The sequence below is a fragment of the Notechis scutatus genome, chromosome 1 (assembly GCF_049901735.1).
Source record: "Notechis scutatus isolate UNSWTSFEM ecotype Mainland chromosome 1, rNotScu1.2, whole genome shotgun sequence".
In the NCBI taxonomy this organism is placed as follows: domain Eukaryota; kingdom Metazoa; phylum Chordata; class Lepidosauria; order Squamata; family Elapidae; genus Notechis; species Notechis scutatus.
Window position 1 is genome coordinate 246,020,911 of NC_142009.1, and position 19,823 is coordinate 246,040,733.

At 40.8% G+C, this 19,823-nt stretch overlaps 1 protein-coding gene and 1 pseudogene across 2 annotated transcripts in view; both read right to left on the reverse strand.

Moving 5' to 3' along the window:
• The window catches only part of DENND2B (DENN domain containing 2B), a 153,364-nt gene extending 134,121 nt beyond the window's left edge, over positions 1 to 19,243 (reverse strand). Inside the window, exon 1 of one of the 2 annotated variants that reach the window (XM_026668353.2) lies at positions 18,795 to 19,243. The gene's annotated coding sequence lies outside the window, so the exon portion shown is untranslated. The remainder of the gene's footprint in view (positions 1 to 18,794) is intronic. The other variant, XM_087950930.1, reaches the window with a different exon arrangement.
• Positions 361 to 2,082, reverse strand: LOC113412626 (cytokine-inducible SH2-containing protein pseudogene; annotated as a pseudogene).
• Positions 19,244 to 19,823: the final 580 nt, after the last annotated feature.

Genomic DNA, 19,823 nt, shown 5'->3' on the forward strand with positions numbered 1-19,823 from the left:
TAATTTTCTTATAAACAGAAAAGAAGGGTACTCTATTTGTACTCAAAAGTAGGGGAGGGAAAGAGTAACTACCATGGAAATAAATAATACAGTTCTGAGGCTTGAATGTTCCTGATGCAATTGTTGATTCCACAGTTCAATAGTCTGCACACACCAATAGTACTTCTGCAAAGCTAATCAGAGAAAGAAGAGAGGTGCATTGAGCTTTCAGCCTTGAATTTGTGTGCTTGTGCATACTGCTTCTTCCATGGCATAACAATAAAATTAGGTAACTGAGAAAAACAAGTAAGAAGATAATGGGAAAAACAATCTCTTCTATTGGCAATTTATTTACTGTGCCCGCTTAAAAACACAACTCCATCAGTGGATCAAAGCCATTTGTAGTCAGCAGAGGTGCTGCAGGCTGGGAGAAACGTCCTTGTGGCTCAGTGGCTGGATGGTATATTATTATCTCCTTGGGTGGAGAAGACAAAAGCATGGGAGGTAGGTCGGGAGCATCACTCCGGTGCTCTCCATAGTACAAGAAAGAAAATAATACTGGATCAGACTAACCACATTGGGAAAGACCAACGCCCAAGGTTTGAAGAAGGAAATGGTATCTATCCATGTATTCAGTGGATATATTGGTAGGGCCTCGAATGGTTTTTACTGGTGTGAGCAGGTAGCTGGGATGAGCACTGTCCCACACCAGAAAACTCCCCTCTGGCATCTTCTAGAGCAGCTGCTTGGCTTCCTTGGCTGTCATACCAGCTGGATTCTTGCAAAAATAAGAATGTGCTGGCAATGCACAGCAGATCCTTCTCTGGGTCTTGTGTTTGAGACGAGTTGCTTTCAAGCTTGGGTATCAGGCAAGGGAGGCTGCATGACCTGCTCTGACATGTTTACTGCAAATATTTCACCCGATAGGCTTGGGAATTTCTCCTCCGCTACCAAAGGATAGGATCCACTGTCATAATCTGTATAGCTTTATTCTATCAGAACTGATTACTGTACTTATTGGACTGGCATTTCAGCTCAGGCAGCTTTATTATTTAAAGCAAAGTGCTATGACCTTGTGCAATATATACATTTTTCCCCTTTCGCTAGGTATATGTTGTCTGTTTCCAGTCCCTGATATTATAGTTCCTAAGTAGAACTAACATGCTACAATGAGCCCTGATTAAGAGAAACTCGCCACAATTATCTTTGCATTTTCCCCCCAATTTTCCATACCAATTTGGAAGGGACTGAAGTTCAAGAACAAAATGAAGTAGGAGATAAGTGGAAGGCAAATCCCAGGACAGGAGAAGATATTATTTGTACACACACTTTTCACTCCCACAAGTTTTTTTTAATACTCAAAACTTTCTTTATTTCTATGTTAAAGCCAGTGGTGGTATTTGACCAGTTCTGCCTGGTTCTGGAGAGCCGGTAGCGTCGATGAGCAGCAGACACCGAACCAGTTCTCTCCACTGCTCTGTGTTTGGCTCACCTGCCCACCTGGGCTCCCATACTCACTTTTATAGCCAGAATTCAAAGCGCAGCTGCTTTGCGCAGCACATAATAGCGCCGTGCAGCAGCTGCTGCAGTGACCAGCGTTGTGCAGGCTTGCAGGAGGTGAGTTAGAACGCCTCTGTGCCTGCGCAAAGTGCATATTTGGCGCGCATATGCATGCAAAGTGTTTGCACGCATGCAAAGCACACCCACCAAGCCATGCCCACCAAACCGGTGGCAACTTTATTTGAATACGACCACTGGTTAAAGCTAATCTATCAGCATTTTTCATTTAGGCCATTTTTCCTGAGATTCAAGTGTTTTTCCTCCCTTCCTCCGTCTTTCTATTTTTTTCCATTCTTTGGATTGTTAGGAAGTGTGTGTGTGTGTGTGTGTGTGTGTGATTTTTGCTGCATAATCACTCTGCATATCAGAAATGCTGTTTTGTAAATAAAAAGTCCCTCCCCCAAAAAACAACACTGCAAATATACAGGTCATAAAGCAACAGCATGCAGTTACAATCAGATACTAGTGTAAATTTAATATTGTCTGCATTCCTGCCAATTTTACAGCTTCCTTGGTAAGCCACAAGTCTAACTTACCAGACATGGTAGATGCAATCAGCATTTTGATTGATCTGGTCTTCTTTTACCAAAATATTTGATCAAGTGCCAAAGTTGAATTATTCAAATTTGCTGATTGCATTTTTCCATCTCCTGTAGGTTAGCCCAAAGGTTTAGTGGCAAGTGATGCAGTATGCGTAAGTTTGGCTGAAATACAAACAGAAGACTTTCTTCTCTGACGTTATTTCCTTATCAGACCAATAGTTCACCACGTTAATGCATTTCAAAGCAGATCATTTGCAGTTCCTGCCTCATATCAGAACTATATAGACACATGCATACTAGAAGAGGGAGCCTCACCAAATTCAGTGGGAATTATTCCCAGAGAGTGTGGGCACATTTACACTTGAAGTCTTTAATTCCATATCCATTTACTTTGCAGTAAACTCCACTGAACTCTGGAATGTGCTTAAAATGTTGTACACCATGTAGAAACTGAAAAAAGATAAAAAATTTGTTATATTCATAATAGAGACTCATTCAGTGAAGAGCGGTGGCCAACTTGAGCTAGATAACAGGAAATACTTCTTTATTCATATATCATATATGGATTTCATTTCCTTGCCACAAGCTGCAATGATCAACACCAACAAGGAGAGTTTTTTAAAAATGAAATGAAATCACAGAGAACGAAAACACCAGTCATCTGCTAGCATTGTTGGTCAGATGCTATCTTCAATGTTATATATGTTTATATTACATACTATACTTGCCTTATAGATGAGTTGACATATACATTTAATAAATACAGGTAATTCCTTGACTTACAAGAGTTTGTTTAACTGTTTACAGTGGCACTGAAAAAAGTGACTTATGACCGTTTTTCACACTTAGAACTGTTGCAACATCCTCTTGGTCACATGATCATAATTCAGACGTTTGGTAACTGACTCATACTTATGACAGTTGCAGTGACCTGGGGTCATGTGATCACTTTTTGCAACCTTCTGACAAGTGAAGATAATGGAGAATCCACTTAACAGCTGTGTTATTAATTTAAAAACTGAAGTGATTCACTTAACAATTGTGACAAGAAAGGTTGTTAAACGGGGCAAAAATTATTTTACAAATGTCTTGCTTAGCAACAAAAAAATTGGGTTCAATGGGGTCATAAGTCAATAACTACCTGTAATATATTATTATTTTATTAAGTGAATGGGACAGAGTCCAATCTTGTCTACTTTAGACTTTCAATGCCTAGATCGGGTGTCGGCAACCCGCTGCTCCAGAGCCACATGCAGCTCTTTTGTTCCCCCTGTTGTGGCTGTCGGCTGGCCCTACCCTTCACCCTCCCCTCCCAGTCACTCCTTGCCTAAGAAGGTAAGGGCAACAGCGGCAGATGGAGACTCATTCTGTATTCCAGAGCAATGGAGAAAGAGAGAGAGATGAGAGAGAGGGAGAAAGAGAGAGACAGAGGGAGAAAGAGAGAGCGATGAGAGAGAAAGAGATGAGAGAGAAAGAAAGAGAAAGAAAGAGAAAGAAAGAGAGAGATGCACAGAGAGTTACCTGTTTCCCAGAGAAAAGAAAATACCAGGAGCCACAAAACTGGGTAGGTGTAGCTGGGAGAGGTCATGTGACTGGGTGGGGGTGAGTGATGTTGAGTTGGCCATGCCCACCCAGGTTTTGTGGCTCCCGGTGTTTTCTTTTCTATGGGAAATGGGTCCAAATGGCTCTTTGAGTGTTTAAGGTTGCAGACCGCTGGCAACAGAGAACACAAGCACATTCAGAATATATCAACCTGCTTTTGCCCATCAGACTGCTACCACCTCAAGGATTCGCTGAGGAAAAATAGAGGGAAAGGCGGGTTTTTTTTGAGGGGTGTTATCTTTATCTGCGGGATGCCTGAATGCCGATAGGCAATCAGGGGAGGCTCCTTTCTTGTCCCTACGTGGTTTATTCGCTCCTGGAATCGAGCCGCCAACCTCAGCAGTGCACAGGCCCAATGTCTTACCATGTGAGTCACGCGGCCCCCAGGGAAAGGTTTCTGTAAACTAACTCAGAGATTGAGACTGCATTCATCAAGAAAGAGAGATAGTAGTTGGAGAAAAAAAATGTAGTTTATGGTTTTCTATATAAGTTCCGCTGCAAAGGCAAACTAAATTTAAGGCACTCCCAGATGATGACATTTTCTATCACAAATCATTTCAACCCCAGCAGAAATTGGGACTCTATAAGGACGCCATCAGCTAACCAGCATTCTGTTCTCTTCTTATCTCCAAGGAGGAAAAAAAACCCAAAATCCTTGTTAATGTTCTGTGTTTCTATTCTTTAGACCCCCTTTCCTATGCAGCAGGGTTGGTGCAGATCTACCAAGAACACTGAATTTGGGTTCCACAGCAAGCCCGTGTTTTGCAGTATAGCAGGAAGTTGGGCCAAGTTGGGCTTTCACCTTTCGTCCAGATGATCCTCCCTATTGGCAAGAAATACAACTCAGCTATTTGAGGGAAAGCTTTCACTGTTATTAGCACAGACACCCAATTGACACAAGAGAGGAAAATAACACATTTGCAAGGTGCTGGCAGTATTATCCATGAAATACCTCATCTTAATTATTTGTTGTATCAGAACCTTCATTCTGACATGCTCCAAGGTTAAAAAACAATACCCACTACCTATTTAATGTTATTTCTTCCCCCTGAAAAAACTGTGAACACCATAAAGGTGAGCCTAATCATTAATGTGTTTTGCTAAATGAAAAAAGATCTTCCTAGTATTTCTGTTACTAACCACTGGTTTGAATCAAGGGCAAGATGAAAAATCCGACTGTGGGAAATTGGGACATTAAAAAAAAAGAGAGCGAGGGAGACATGGGGGAACAATCAGATTTGGTAATGTTCTCATGGCAATTCTGTTATTCTTGAGTTCTTCTACCTTGCTTTCTTTTTTCTTACAAGGAGGGTGACCTTGGATATGGCTCATATCGAGCAATAGAAAAACTGTGGCTTGATAAGGCTTGGCTGCTGTTTTAAATAAACTGGAATTACTAAAAGAATTTACAAAAAGGGCAAATTATTTCAAAATGATTCCATTAAATCTTATTGTCCCCTTTAGCCAGCAGATGAAACAGTAAGAAAGAGAAAATACATAAAAAGCAAATAAGCCTATATATCGTAATATGTCTCGTTTTCCACTATGGATTCCCTGTAGAATCTTGGCGTAAAGTAACTCTCAAGCCTGAAATTGACATAAGTGTAGCCATTTTAGTTTGTCTTAGTGTATATTCTTTTTCTTATTTTCCCTGTGGCAGTAATGGGGTAAAGAGTTTCGGGCTTGACACATTCCTAAGGGGGGAAGGAGTGGAGATAAAGAGAGTGTTATGACTAGGTGATCTTCTTTTCCATGGGAAACGAGCTGTACGGACTTGGGGGCCTTTGGAGGTGGAGATTTATGACATCAAGCAATGTTGAATTACTTCTATTGGAGAATGTGACTTCTGGGTGTTGTTTCTAACTTCTAATATTGTGGGGTAATTCCGGGTTGGGTCAGATCCGGAATTACCATGGACTTTGCCAATTTGATGCTTTCCTAAATAAAAGAAATCTTTTTGAAGATGGACTTTGTCGCTTTTCTTTTAACATGGATTTCATGATTTGAAAACCTGACATGAATCCAGATCTGACCCAAACCTGACAGTAACCAAACTTCAGCAACCAGGAATTCACTGTAGAAGTTATCTAACCAGGAACTACTGCTAAAAGTTGGATTTCAGAATATTTTTGTAATTTACAGGGCGTAGAACTGAAAATTATGGGACAGATGCAATAACTTTGGATTTAAAATAAATACCCTGTAATTTATAAAATTATATCTGGGTGGTACAACTTGTGCCCTCCGGTCCTAGTGGGTAGCCCCAAACAGTCTATAGTTGTGATAGTGAACTCTGGGCACATGAGCCGTCGCCCTGGCGTAGCTCTGCTGCACCTGCGCATGCGCTCCCACCGGCTAGCTGGTCTTCAGGTGTCTTCCGCACATGTGTATCCATATGGGTGAGGTGCACATGCATGTGGGGGGGCAGGGCGCACACGCAGGGGTCACGTGTGTACATGCAGGGGGCAGAGCACAGGCACAGGGGTCATGTGCATGTACATGGGGCGCAGGCATGGGGGTCACGCACACATGTGTGGGGGTGTGGGGGCACACACATGTATGAGGGCACATGCACAGGGTGCGCACACATTGCATTTTGGGGGTGCGCATGCACGTGCTTTGGGCACTTGGTGCCCAAAAGGTTAGCCACCACTGTTTTATAGCGTAATAATTAATACAATAGGTAAAAATGTTAAATGCACAGGAGTTATCCTATTAATTTAACAGTAACTAAATTAAAATTAGAGATTTGGTTATAGTTTCATGTTGATTCTCCCTACTTTTTAAAGATTCTAATCTTGCCTTATTTTTTGCTGTGCAGATTCTGGCATGCCATAAACAGGAAAAGTGCAGCCCTCTGTTATAAAAGAGGGCACAAGTAAAAATCATAGAGAAGATGCTCAGTAGCTGACTAGATAGGCAATCCAAATACATGCAATAGAAGAGTACCTTAGTAGGGTAACACTAAAAAAAGTAGTTTTGCACATTTAATATCCTGATATTATTGAGGCTTTAAACATCCAAAGTCAATATAAAAGTATGCTGTGCAATCATGATAAACCCAACTCAAAAATATTTAGTCTCTTGAGGCATGTGCAGGCAAAATGTTTTGCCTACAATACCTTTTATATCATCATGGCCTACGAAAGCAACTCTGTAGGCATATAGATTTCTTAACTTCCTAAAACATGATCCCTTACGCTTACGGCTTGATGAAATGAGAAGAAAAATTAACCTCCCAACCTATGCCTTAGTCACACCATACACCCAGAATGAAGGATCTTGGCATCACATTTCAAACTTTTGAAATTTTCACTGAAAAATTCTGAAGGATCAGGATTTTTTCCAGAAGACATGAAAATCAAGTAAAATTTACTCCGCTAGCTGATTTTAACAGACCTACCTTTAATAAAGCAAATAAAAAAATAGTCTTATAGGTCTTATGTACACTTACCAAAGACAGAATTCTATTGAACGTAGTGGCACTTAATTCTGCAGATAGTTCTGTGGAACGCATAGCATGTCAGGTAGTTCAAAGATAGACAACACCAAATCTAAAAGTGGATGGATTTAATATAGCAATAGCACGTAGACTTATATACCACCACATAATGCTTTACAAAGCTAGCATGTTACCTCCAACAATCTGGGTCTTCATTTTACTGACCTCAGAAGATGGAAAGCTGAATTCACCTCGATTCCCATCAGGATCCAACTCCAAGCTGTGGGCAGAGTTAGTCTGCAATGCTGCATTCTGACCACTGTGCCACCATATGTATATGAATGACGCATTGACACATAAAGCCCATAGGATGCAGGGAGAATTCCATGTCTGTTGCTGGACATTCACTCAGCATTGGTTTAAAAAATAATGCCAAAGCATTGCAAAATCAGAGAAATCTCCAGAATTAGGCTTCCCCAAAGAATCAGCCTTTATTCTTTTGGCTCTCAACCGGATATTTGCACATTGCTTCTTATAGAGTATTTTGATCTCCAATTAGAGAAAAACTGCACCTTCCACATAGCAAGGAGCTCAGCTGTCATCCTAAATCACTTAAGGATCCCATCAGATTTGGGTCTTTACATACAATATTTCCATATTTGGTGGAAACATTATGCGCTGCTAGAATCTAAAACCGAAATAGATTTATTTCCTCTTTCTGGAACACACACACACGGGAAAAACTAGGATCATATCTAACAGCCCAATACATTCTCAACAAATGATTGTAGTGTGGAGTGTTTCTACTCAGTGATCCAACCATGAGCTCCACCAAGGTGCTCTGCTGATTTTGTTTTTTTAACTCTATTCGTCCAACTTTTACCCACTTGCCATTCAGCATTCCTTACTTGTTTTATCGTTCCTAATGGATCTTAGATACTTCCATTCAGAGGATGTCTGATCTTTTCTCTTTCTAGTCTTTGCTCTTCCACAATGAGCAACAAAGAGAATTGCAAACAGAATGATAGCACTTTAGGGATTTAATATCTTCATGTGTACACCCACTCAAGTCACAATGTTCTGGCCATATAACAGACATGACATAATCTATTGTGGACAATGTTATCTCCACCCCCTTTCCCATCCATCACATTACACAACTCCTGCATCTGACATTTTGAACAGGAAATATCTTAGTATCTTCTTGGTATTAAGTGTGCCTGTTGTTGTTTTAAGCACAGAACCTCAGGAATGTAAAAAGAATTCAATATGCCTACAACTCTGGACAAAAGCTTAACTTGTGTCCAAATAAATATAGTTAAGGATTGGATAAAGGTCCCATTGATTTCTCCTAGGAATGATCAATTTCACACTCCGAATTAATCAAATAATCAGAATCAGGACATCTGCTGACTCAATTTCTTTCTTGTTTATTATAGTAAAATCACTGAGAGCAAAGAAGTAACTTTTTTTTTTTCAAAAAAAGAAAAAGAAGTGTTTTAACTCAGGCTGAATAGTTGAAATGTATACACCCCAGCACTGATAGTAAGTTCTGCTTGTTTAAATGAAGTCTACTCACTGAGTCATTCATAGAAGAACATAACCTAAGAAATCATTGCTGGAAGCAGTTAATTTAAGGATGAGAACCATTTGATCACAGAAAAAAGCAGGGCCACCCTGGAAATGCAGACAATGGCATTCCCAGCATTTCCTAACTTCCCAGTGGCAAATTCTTTTATGATGTCCCACTGCAGCATTATTCTTCCCACATATGCCAAGAAATTGCTAGGCACTCTTGTTAACAAAAGGATGGAAAACATAATGGAAAAGCATAGTGGCAAAGAGGCAAGAAAATTAGATAAATGCATACAAGATTATTCTTACAAACGTTTCACGGGAAATTTCTCTATGAGGAGAATATGAAGTTCTTCTTTTCCCCTTCAACAAACAGTAATATTGTTTCCTTCTATACCACAACTTGTTATGTTGTTTTATTTTGTTGTATCCTAATTTCACTTTTGTTCATTGTTGCTTTCTTCCCAACTCCTTCTATTTTTGGAGGTTCAACCCTCCTTGTGAAAACTTCCTGGCAAATCCACCTGGCTTCATATCTTTCATCTCTCCAGAAACACTAATATTTAATGCTTAATTTCCAATTTGGCAATCTCACAATTATCAAGCTGGATTTAGAACAGTAAAAAATAGAATTATAGCTCTAACCTCTAACTTTGAAAATCTGGAGAAGCAGATAACAATAATTTTTAAAAACCTAGCATCCCTTAGCTGTTTCTATTCAACATGTGAAATCATAATATGCTGCTCTTGTTGCGGTTTATCCTGATAAGCATTTTGGCTTCTAATCTTTGGTTTGTGACATAGAATGATGTTGTGTGAATCCAACCAACTGCACTTTATTTAGTAAACTATGGTAAAGTAAAGCATCAATTAGCATATTGTGTGAACTCAGCCATAAAATTGCTAGAATGTTTTTTTATTATTATTGCAGAGGTAACATGCCATAATATTAACTATGCATTTTTGGAGTTGGGTTGGTTTTTTAAAAATCTTGCTCAGGATTTTTCTTCATGGGCTTACTTGTCCAGTCAGATAGCATTACAGGTAGTCCTCACTGTACAACCATAATTGGGACTAGTATTTCTGTTACTAAGCAAGAGACGGTTAAGTGAGACATGCCCAATTTTATAGCCTTTTTTGAAATAGTTGGTAAGACTGCTGCAGTGTTCAGCGAATCATGCTGCTATTAAGTAAACCTTGATTTTGCTTGTCGGAGCCAGCTGGGAAGGTCACAAATGGCAATCAAATGACCACAGGTTACTGCAATCATCATAAATACATTCTAGTTGCCAAGCGCCTGAATACAATCATGTAACCATGGAGATGCTATGATGGTCATAAGTGCAAGGACTGGTTGTAAGTCACTAACAGCCCATTTATGCAGCTTCAGCCTAAAACAAGCTTCATTGGGTTAAAAAAGCACAATGCCAACACAATTAAACCCTTAAGAGTTGTCATGTTTTCTTCAGTCAAAGCTGGTTTGAAACTGCAGTGCCAGCACGCTTATCTACTGAGCATAGAGAGGATTATTTCTGGGTACGTATCCTTGAGACTGGGCGCAGCTCTTGGGACACAGCATTAGAGTTTAAGAACTGAGAACAGAAACAGCTTCCAGGGCTGCTATTGTTTTACAATTGAGTTTCCCAGCAGCAGGACAGCTTAAAGGTCTTTCATACTCCTTCTGCCCCTCAAATTATAGGCCTTTCTAACCTTTGAGAATAAGAGCAAAGGGGCTGCAGAGGCGTATGGTTGGAAACAAGAAACTAGCTGTGGTTAAACTAAATATTCCTGCACCATGGGTGTCCAAACGTTTGGTTTGCCTGGGACGCATTAAGTGAAGAAGAATTCTCTTGGGCCACATATAAAATATATAAGATAGTTAGTGTATATAAATCACATAATAATGTTACATTTATAGTTTTGCGAGGTTGCATTACTAGCTGTCCAGTGTCACATGCAGCCACAAGTTGGCTATGCCTATCCTACACAATAGGATTGTGTCTGATTGCAGTACCCAAGATGTTACTCAAACTGGACCACTATTTGATCAGTACCCACCAACAACCACCTGGTTTCATCTTCCAATCTTGTTTATGTTGAGGGCGGGGGATGAAGAATTTTATGAATAAAATTGATGCTTTAAACTTTTCAAAGTTAAAATACTAATTTCACACTTTAAGGAATGGTACTTGTCCTGTAGAAGTGAATTCACTGTCTACTGTAATGGAATGGCAGTTCCGTGTGAATGGCAAGGAAGTAATGCTTGCTAGACAAAACAAAATGGTAGCCACCCCAAAGAAAAGAGATGACAAGTCATCTCACTCATGTGTTTTCTAGTCTGCATTCACACCTTCTTTTTCTTCAAATGCAATACTGTATTAGCTTATATACACCATCGTCTTCCCACACTGAGAGTAGGGGTTACAATTTCATTCTCAAAGCTAAGGTCTTAGCAAGGACACAAGCAAGTTTATGAAACATAATACTCCTAAAATCACTGTTTTGTCTGTTCTAATCTAATTGGTTCAGTTGATCCTTAATCTAATTGGTTCAGTTGATCCTTCTCTCTGTCCTCAATTCACCCTTAAGCACAATTTTATTTCTATCAAAGTTCATATTTATGCTTTTAGGAAGCCGGGAAAGTGGCAAGATATTCAACCATTCCTCCCAAGGCCCCAGCAAGACTCTTGGAACAAAACTGCCACAGACCTTGGCAAGACATTTACTAACAACCCAGTGTGTTTACAAGCTGAATGACTGACGCTAAGAAGAGAATGCAAATATTTGCATTTGGTTCCCTAGACTTTTCCATCATCACCCTGCCAGCCCACATGCAACCACCAAGTAAAGAAAGGGAGACAAGGGAGAATTCTACTTTCTTTGGATCCATAAAGGGGCTTTTGATATTCTGTCCCTAAAATTCTAGGAATTATAATAGTAAGAGATGCAAATATGTTCTCTAGTTCCCTAAGGCTAGGGAGCTTTTTATAAAAAAAGTAATAAGTTATTCCATCATGTTTTAAAAATGGAGGGTCAGACAACTCAATAAGGATTTCCTCCCACACTGAACTGGAACTTCCTATTCATTACAGTATTTTTGGTATGAAGCTTAATGAAGGAATTTAACATGATGCTAAAACACCAGCTCTGTTATTCTGTATTCTGTACATTACTCAAATGTAGAGTTATTTTAATCTTTTTGTTTTTAATAGTAGACATAAAAAACTTCAAATCTTAGGTGGATATCAGAGCTCCAATTGAGCCCCAGTATTGTGTCACCACCGTGGGAAACCAAAAATCATCAGGGAATGGAGGAGGGTTTCAGGGGATAAGAGTTGAGAAAATACTGTAGGCCAGCCTTATAGATTTTGGCATATTATGGACTCTTTGCTTGAGATCCACTGATGCCATTGTCAGCATATTTATAGGCTTCCATCCAAAGTACATTACCCATTGTCATATATAGCAAGCTCTTTGCTACACCTCATTTGTTCTGACCCATGCTCAATTGATTCAATCAATCAAGCAGAATAGAGTTGGAAGGGACCTTGGAGATCTTCTAGTCCACCCCCCTGCTCAAGGGCCCCCCAAACTTGGCAAATTTAAGACTTGTGGGCTTCAAGCTGGCTGGAGAATTCTGAGAGTTGAAGCCCACAAGTCTTAAAGTTGCCAAGTTTGGAGACCTCTGCCCTATACCATTTCAGACAAGTGACTGTCCAGTCTCTTCTTAAAAACCTCCAGTGATGAAGCACCCACAACTTCTGAAGGCAAGCTGTTCTGCTGGTTAATTGTCCTCACTGTTAGGAAATTTCTCCTTAATGCCAGGTTGCTTCTTTCCTTGATTAGTTTCCATTCATTGTTTCTTGTCTGTCTGGTATTCAACAATTCAACCTGGTATTCAGGAGACTGAACCGCCCAACCAGTAAGATTAGCAGACAAATCAACAGAACCAGATTGTCTTTTCATAAATCTTGCCTAGAAATCAAATAATTAAATAAGAGAATTACTAATCATCTACAACTTAATCCACTGAACCACATTATTAATATGTTGCAGGCCAGACTGGACAATGGCACTGTACTTTCTCAGGTGTTGGGTGGCATGCTCATCCCCATATACAATCACCAAACCTTCACAAAGAATAAGAAACAATAGCACAGTGATGCTAACATGGGAATCAGACCCTACAACAAATCCAGATATCTGCTTTGCCTCCATATCTACACAATCAGCACCCCTCCAACAACACATACACAAAATTACAGATGCCCTCATATGGTTGTTCTCTAATGTGAGAGGTACCATCATGAAACATCTGTAAGAAAACAACCAAGCTCAGAGAGCACAAAGAACCCCACATGCCAGCAATGTTCCTCTGGATACTGCATGGGACAAATGGGGCAAACTTTGTACAAAAGAATTAATAGACACAAGTTTGACATCTGGGTCCAGCACATTTCAACCACCAAGGACACTATTGGTTATAGAAGTAGCCATTCAGGGAGTGGGGGGATAGACAGACAGACTTTAATAGCATCATTGATTGAACTCAAAAACATAAAAAAATTTCGGGCTCTTTCAGAAAGTCTCAACAAACATATCTGTGACCATTATAATTGTTCATAGATAAGATACTTGTAATCTATACAAGTGGGAAAGATTGGACAGTCAAAGGGATCCCTCTGTAAATGAGGACTACACCCAGGGATGGAAAAGAATAGTGCTTAATATGAACTCAGCATCACTCTCTCTATAATGCAGGGGTGTCAAACTCAAGGCCCATGGACCGGGATACTTAGATCAGGCCCATGCGGCTGTCCTGGAAACAGCAAAGGACCAGTCCGCAATGCCTCTGCCAGTGAAAATGGAGCTCAGGAAGGCTGCGCGTGACCCTCCCAAGTGCCGTTTCCACTGGCAGAGGGTTGCAGGAGACTGTTGCAGCCAAAAACAGAGGTTGGGGGCCTGTTTTCACTGGCAGAGCGCTCGAGTCGTCACAGGCGCCCCTGACATGAGTGATGTCGGGCTGGCTACGCCTATCCTGGCCATGCCCACCTTGGCCCCCAAGGTCAAACATAACTCTGATGCATTATCAATGAAATTAAGTTTGACACCCCTGCTATAATGTCCTGGGATCTACTGTTTTCCCCATAATTAAAGCCTGGAATATACAGCCAGAACATATCACAGGAATGGTCCGTCTATTCATTATCCAGAATGTAATAGTTTTGGGGTAAAAGCAGCAGAAATAATACCACTTATGAAAGTGCTTCTGCTTCACATGATCTTTTGAACCTCATAGTTTTAACATTGAAGGGTTTTTGTTTGTTTTTTGTAACAAACAGGCTATTGGATAAACTGGAGCTAAGTCTTAAAATAGCTTACATTTCTGAGTTACATTTCAACCATTCCAATCCTGCAGATCCCACTCAGCTATATTTTAATGGTAACATTCGTTTCACCAGTAATTAAATGAGAATGTCCAGCCTCTCTGGTGATTTTTCCCAGAAGGCTATTAATATTTACAGAAAACAAATTAAAAACAATACAGTGTATAAAAGCATTCAGTTCCATGCTTTTAGCCTAGCTCGTTAACACAGAATGACACACCATGGTGTATTACCATCAATGCATTACACAATGGCAATGAGTAATAAAGGGTTGTATACTTCCTTTAAAAGATACACTTGCCAAAAAAACAATACCGATTTTCCATTAATGCTATAGGCACAGTCTGTATCCAAGCCTTGGGAGATGGTCCCATAGAGAATTTAAAAAATAAAGCCAATCACTCTGACACTTTGGTAACCATGCAGTTAATTTATGGCAGACAGTTCTTTGCTTGGAGCACCAGCTTCAATGTCAGTCAAGTATCTAAATACCTCTGCTATTGAAAGAGTTTGTCCAGTCCAAGTCTGATACCCATTCACTGAACATTTACATTCAGCTAAGCCTTAAGTGGCTTAGCTGACTCTAGTGGGATTCCGTGCATTTCTATTTAAATGTATATTAATTACTACAAAAAGACATGTACACTATACAAAGGGCAGGACAAGAAGCAATGGGTGGAAACTAATCAAGGAGAGAAGCAACTTAGAACTAAGGAGAAATTTCCTAACAGTTAGAACAATTATTCAGTGGAACAACTTGCCTCCAGAAGTTGTGAATGCTCCAACACTGGAAGTTTTTAAGAAGAGATTGGATAACCATTTGTCTGAAATGGTATAGGGTTTCCTGCCTAAGCAGGGGGTTGGACTAGAAGACCTCCAAAATCTAATCTAGTCTAGTCTTCCCTTTGTTTTGTGGGCTTCAGTGCTGATCCAGGTAATTCTAGTGGATGATAATCCTTCTCTACTTCAGATATTTTGAATTATAGCTACCATCTCCAGCCATTTGGTGTTCAGGACACTAGCCAAAACATCTGGAGGACATGAGGATGGTTTAGTGCTGGTTGTAGAAGGGAAGGCATGTCCCATTCACTAGGCTTTCTATATTGGTTATGAAAGAGCTCCTATTTTTCACAGATCAGCCTTTTTCTATTGAGAAGATTGTATCAAAATACCTGAATGAAGGAATGGTAAGATGATACAGGAAACCCTAGAAAACACTGAGGCTGATTTGAAACGGTAATCTGCATAAGTAGTTGTTGTTTTTTTAAAACTGATTCAATCTGCCATGACAAAAACTAAATGTGTGACCTTCAAGAAAAGGCATGGCCACCCATTGTGGGGATGGGTGAAGCAAGGCAGGTAAATAACAAAGTTCCTGATAATCCAGAAAGGCTTTACATTCTGCAAGGCGTGCAACTGCTTTGGGATTAGCTTTCCTGTCTAAACCTGGTCTCATAATGTCCACAGACTAAATCAGTTCTGATAACGTGATGCCAAAGAATCAGAATAAATTTATGCTTGTTGACTCTTTGGCAAGCACCCATTTGATCTACTCTACCCTGAAAAATAGGGAATTTGAATAGACAGCAGGAAATTACAATTTAAAAATATGCATGGTATTTCCAATGTCCACCAAAGTTATTTAGATTTCTTTCGTATAAAAATGTATTATCCTGCTGCATGGTTCATGAATATTGCTCCTCTAATCACAAAAAAACGATATATACCAGCAGTGCCAAAGTATACATATTTCAGCAAATTTACTTAAAGAGTAATAGTGAGTCTCTAATCTGATCAAGAGTTCCACACTAATTTTCTGGTAAGTCCCCTCAAAGTGCCATTTACTGCACAATATATTGATTCAGCAAATAGAAATGAAGATGAAGTTTAGTCCAAAATGCCTCCAAATATCCAGAAATTAACCAAAAGCAAAAAATAAAAATAAAAAATCTCCAACTGGGTATCTTCTGGAAAAGTTTGCCTACAACTCTCATCATTCATTTTTACTATAGTCAGAGTATTTTGATGTAATTGTAGTCCATCAAATCTGATGATTTGCCCTGGTATTATACCTCCATTCACGTTACATCCTTTTTAATACAAAAATCAACATTTTAATTTTTCAGTTAGCCATGATTCCTTTTGCACATTTTAACCATATGTTCATTCCAGCAAACATGCTTTTTAAAACAAGGTCCTGGATTTCTTCCTCTATCTACATTTGTTAGCAATCCACATGTTCCATTCTGGTTTTTAATTGCTTTGCAATACAGAATTCAGATGAGAACCAGCAATTCTTTTTCTAAATGCCTTACAGAAAAATGAAGCCTTGTTTAATAGTACAAATACGGAGTATTGTTTAATATTGAAGACTTCCAAAAAGGAACTGAAGTCCATTCTGTGAATCACACCATTAGTCTTTGATTCCAAGAGTTGCTCTACAAGGATAGGACAAGCACTACTATTGGGTTATTGCAACCATCTCCAAGCTGGTCCTTTCCTGACCTGTCAGTTCTAGGGATTATAATCTAACATATCTGGAGGAAATTAAATAATTTTGGGAACCTGGAAGAAAAAACAGCCAGATTTGGATGCTTCCATAACCACTTTGTTTTCTTCTCTCCAATTCAAACCTAGTGTGAAGACAATCTGATATCATTATTCAAGTCCAATGACACTACATCTACCAAGGTGAGCCTGGAATTGGGCTGAGGAGAGAGTTTCTACCAACAGAAAATAGATTGTCGTAAAGCTCTGCAGAACTTCAATTCATTAATAAAGAGATTCAGGTCCTGTGCTCTGCTAACCTCATGAGAAAGGGAAGGGCGAGAATTGATTCCAACTTCTACAAAGACTCTATGTGTACTTTATCTCACAACTTGGGTCCTAATGAACATATGTCTGCCACTCACTAAAGGAAATCAAATTGGTAATCCATTATGAAAGAACTCCTTATTAATGTCATCTACACACTATCTCCAAATATTACTATTCTTGTTCAGATGTGCTCCAATATACTAAGTATCCAAAAGACTTCTCAGTGATATGGAAGTCTGAAAATAGAATTATCCATTATAGTTTGTTGCTTTTTTATGAGGTTGCTCCTTGGAGCAAATAAGGCAAACACTTGGATACTATCCATACTCCAACCATGAGATCTAATTTCCCCCACAATCACTAAGTGAATTCTGCTTTTTCTTTTTTTATATAATACTTTATTGAGTTTATACATAATACCTTATACATTTATACATAATACCAATAATTAAACAGCGCTGTGACATTATATATACATTTATGTGTCCTATCAAAACTTGCAATACACAATACTTTCATACCCTCTTATCTATTATATACATTATTTATATTTTCTATTCTTATATCTATTATAAATCCAAATAAACCATGTTTCCCATACTGCATTGTATTCTGTGTCTGTTTTCCCTTTCAATTCCATAGTCAATTTATCCATTTCTACACACTCTAAAAAAAAATTTGATTATTAAACCTTCAGGTGGTATGGAGTTTTTCTTCCAGTATTGAGCATATGAAATTCTTGCTGCTGTTAATATATGTAATATAAGATATTTTGCCTTTCTGTTATAGTTTTGAATTCTGCTTTTTCATTACATTATGGAACCAGGAAGAGTTTTATCTTTCAGAGACCCAGATGCTGCTTTCTCCACCAGATCACAGACACGTGGTCTAATCCTTTCAGAAGAAAGGTTAAATCAGTGTAATCATATTAGTCTCTCCAGCAACCTCAACCAAAGTCTGGTGGTGATGGTGGTGGGGAGAACAGGAGGATACAATGACCTCCACCAACACTGCTCTCCTCTTTCAAAGTTGAAGGAAGTGAGTGTTTAGCCGGGAGAAGAAAAGTTGGGGTGGGGGCAGGAAGCCTGGAAATATTCTTCTTACCGTTACATCGGAGCAACTGTCTCATAAAAGAGTTAAAATTTGGGAGAGCTCTTCCACAGGAAGACGTTGGTGGTCTCCAAGGACTTTGCCAGCGATCTTTTTCAAGACTATAGCCCAAGACTAGAGAGCCATCAGAGATATTCCCGCGCTCTGCGTACGGATGGCATGCAAGTGAACTTGGGCAACCGGGTTAATTCACGAAACCACAACCCGGTTAACACGGGAGACGCGGTGCGAAAACCGCCTCCGATTCTGCAGCCATAGGAAGCGCCTAGGCAGAGAGCTACGAGGTCGAAGCGCCACCTACCCACCGAGATGGGACGCCGCAAATCCATTGGCTGGAAAAGTGGAGGGGGGGAGAGAGAGAGAGAGAGAGATGCAGTCCCCGCCGTCGTATCTCAAAGTTGCATTAACGTCTCCCTCCCAAAGGAAAGAGATGAGCGGGAAAGCGTTTCAACAACTCCGAACGAGCCACCCCTCCCGCAAAAGCCAGGCAACGTCCCAACGACGCCGCGCGACCACGAGTCCAACCGAGAGGCGACCGAAACCTTTCCTCATTCTCTCTGCCTCTCTCTCATGCGCTCTCAAACTCCGGCGGCGACTTTCTTCAAACACCGAAGAACCCCATTGTCCTTCCCGGCTCCCAGCCAGGCGGCCCCCTCCTCATCTTTCCGCCCGCCCCGCTTTTCTCCTCACTTTCTGTTCCTTTTTCTCTCTCTCTCTCTCTCTCTCACACACACACACACGCACGCACGCGCGCGCGCCCTCAAACGCACCCTTCCTTACCTAGGCGGCTCCTGCCCCGCGGCTGAGAGAAAGGCAGACGCGGGTTCCAAGCTGCGGAAGCAGCTCGCTGGACGACGCCTCCTCGCTCCTTAACCGCTTCCCTGGCCAGATGCGGATTCCCCCCCCCCCTCCGGTCTCTCGCTCGCTTTTGGTAGAGGAGCTAGAGGGGGGAAGGGAGCGAGGAGACAGAGAAATATGCAAAGACAGGAAACGGAGACGGCGGGGGCCAGTGCGGGAGATTAATGGGAATCAGCCATCCCTCCACTTAGCCGCCAACAAAGGAACCTGCGCTCTGGGGCGAGTTGGCTTCTGAGGCCGCCTGACCAGACCAGTCCGCTGCAGCCAGCGCTGTGGAGTACGGCGCGGGCCGGGCTGCTCGGGTGGGTGGGTGGGAGCCATTGACATCTCCAGGCCGCCGCCACCCTCCCCCTCCCCCTCCCTTTAATCCCCCCCCCCAAAGTGGGACGGGCCGCTCACTCCCCTTCTCCTAGTCGCATTCGAGCGCCTTTCCTTTGCGCGCACCTCTTCCAGCAGTGGTCACAACTGCTGCACAGGAGCAACTTTCCGTCCGCCACGAAGGAAAACTGCATCCTTCTGGTTTTATAAAAAGCTGCAGAAGTCATGGGCGACCCCACCCCCCAATTAATTCCCTGACGAGCAGCATCTGGTTTCGATGAGGTGTAGTGTTTTTTTTGGTTCCCCCCTTTTTGTAAAAAAAAAAAAAAGGCGCGGAGGTCTTATGAATGAAAACCAGAAGTGTTTGCCAAGGATGAGTCTGGGGTAGCTTTGAAGGTTTCTGCTTCAAAGTATTCGCAGTTGGAGGAGGGTGCTATTCCCCACGATCCCGCCTACGATGCATATGGGTTTCTGTGGATTCTATTTTCTGAGCATGGCATGCCCACTCCGACCAACTTTTAGCCATTATTGAATTGCCAGATTACTGGATTTTACCTTGTACGAAATCATGGTTTAGTAATGGACGGATGAATGAACCATCATAGTGAATTCACTCATAATTGAAAATAAGTG